We start from the raw sequence: 2,576 nt of genomic DNA, 5'->3' as shown, positions 1-2,576 counted from the left end.
GGAGTCTGAAGACTGAAGATCCATTTTGGATTTTTTGAGGTCAGCCCGGAAACTGTCAAACTTCTGTCTGAGATCTTTTTTACAGGTTTGGTGCTCCTGCTCTAGAGGAGCTTCGCCACTGGGCTGTTCCCTCTCAATTGTTTCCTGGGCTTTCTTGAGGTCCCGCTGAAGAATCTCATACTTTTGTTTGAAATCTTTGAGCTCTTCTTTATGATTCTGAAGCTGTTCCTCATATGCAGCTTTGGTCTTCTTCAGCTCTTGCTGGCAAAGGTTTGAGTGTTCCTTGATAGTCTTTTGGTGATCACACTGAAGACTCTTCAGTTGCTGTCGGACATTATCCAGCTCAGTTTTATGCTTTTGAATCTCCTCCGCACTTGAAAGTTTTACCTTCTCCAGTTCTTCTTGGGCAGCCTTGTTCTTGCTCTTCTCTTGCTGAAGCTCTGCTTCAAATCGTTTCAGCAGGTTCAAACATTCCTCTAGGTTGAGGTTTTGGAGCTTTTCTTCTGATAGAAGCTCTGACTTGTGTGTCTTTATATGGGGTTCAGCTATAAAGGGTCCGTTGCAGTATTTGAAGAATTCTTGTAGCTCTTTGTCCTCTAAAATATTCCCTTGTGGAGGTTCTGCGTTGACTTCCAGATGTTTGGCTTCATGGGCATCAGAAGATTCAGCACTTTGTTGTTGTTTCTCTTCCTTAATTTCTTGTAATAATTTGCTCATATCATTTCTGCCAACTAAAATATCCCGATGAGCTCTTTCATAGTCCTCAATGAGAAACTTGATGTCCATTTCTAGATCGATTTGCTCATTAACTGCCTCCTGGATGGGTTCCCAATCGCTATCTTCTGATTCAGATGAACTAGTGGGTTTATTTGGGTCAGGCAAATTCGACTCAATTTCCTTAATTAATTCATCAATTGAGGAGAGAAGGTCACGATCCTCTTCTAATAGCTCTTCACCCTCATTTCTTCTGTCCTGATGTCTGTCCATTTGCTTCACTTTTGTTGTCTTTGTGCTGTTGTCATGAAAATCCTCATCGCCTGAGTTCCAGTCACCTTTCGGGATCGACTTCAACATTATGACTGATTATTAAGGTAAAATAACATTTGCACATTACTTAAAAACTATAAAGCATTGCCCACAGGGTAACAACTTTGTAGCTGCTTTAATGTTGCATCAAAGGCAATTTCAATAGAGTCTTATCATATTAAAATGGGCCTTTAATGGTTGAAGCCTTTACTACTGTGTTACGTGATGTCATAATCATGCCAGTGTGACAGAAACGTCCGTTGGGTAACGTATTGCGTCACTTCCTGTCCTCTCAAATAGTGTTCGTTGGTGCACGTTGTGGTGTGTGTTGGATTCACTTTTTTTAAAAATTGAATACTCGGGAAATTCTAGTCACTCGACAACAACAAGGAGAAATAATTCATGTTAAACAAATACAGGACTCCACCCATTCGACCGATCATTAGTACTAGCATGGCCTCACCGTCTGTTTCACCCGGTGTCTGTGTCTGTTCAGTGTGTGAAATGTTTAGTTACTCCTCTGCCTCCTTTAGTGAAGGAAATAGGTGCAGAAAGTGTAGTTTATTAATGGCTTTGGAGGCGAGACTTGGTGAGCTTGAGAAACGGTTCCGCAGCTTGGAGTTGTGTCAGGTAGCCAGGAGAAGGTAGCTGCTACGGCGCTGCCTAGTGTAGCTACAGCTAGCGGCCCCCCGGCAGCAGCAAGCTAGCAAGGGAGACTGGGTGACGGTTGGCAGGAAGCGTAGCCCAAACCAAAGGCCCACGGTGCACCACCAACCGCTTCCCGTGGCTAACCCTTTTTCCCCACTCGGCGACACACCCGCTGAGAAACCGACTCTGGCAATTGGCGACTCTGTTTTTTTACGTGAAGCCGACTCCAGCGACCATAGTTAAGTGCATTCAGGGGGCCAGAGCGGGCGACATAGAAGCCAATCTAAAGCTGCTGGCGAGAAGTAAACGTAAATTCAGTAAAGTTATTATTCCATTCGGAGCAAACGACACCCGGCTTCGTCAGTCGGAGGTCACCAAAATTAACATAGAGTCGGTGTGCAAGTACGCAAAAACGATGTCGGACTCCGTCGCATTCTCTGGTCCCCTCCCCAATCTGGCCAGCGTTGGAATGTTTAGTCGCATTTCGTCGCTGGCCGTCACGGTGATGCCCCAAAAACCAGGTGTCCTTTGTAGGCAATTGGAGCAGTTTTTGGGGGAAACCTTGTCTGATTAGGAGAGACGGTGTCCATCCCACACGGGATGGTGCCTCTCTCATTTCTAGTAACTCGGCCAATTTATTAGACCCGAAGTGACCTGACAAACCAGGGTCCAGACCAGGATGCAGAGTTGTAGTCTTACACACCTCTCTGCCGCTTCCATAAAACCCTCATCCACCAACAATAATATTTTTAACGCTATCGAGGTAGTCTCTGTTCCACGGTTAAAAGTTCACCGAGCACAGGGCAGGGGAGCGGTCAATCACCATAATCTAATTAAAATTAATACTAAAACACAAGTTGGAGAAACTAATATCACAATTAAGTGTGGACTGTTAAAATTTA

The sequence above is a fragment of the Takifugu rubripes genome, chromosome 2 (assembly GCF_901000725.2).
Source record: "Takifugu rubripes chromosome 2, fTakRub1.2, whole genome shotgun sequence".
In the NCBI taxonomy this organism is placed as follows: domain Eukaryota; kingdom Metazoa; phylum Chordata; class Actinopteri; order Tetraodontiformes; family Tetraodontidae; genus Takifugu; species Takifugu rubripes.
This window is presented reverse-complemented; position numbering follows the sequence as displayed.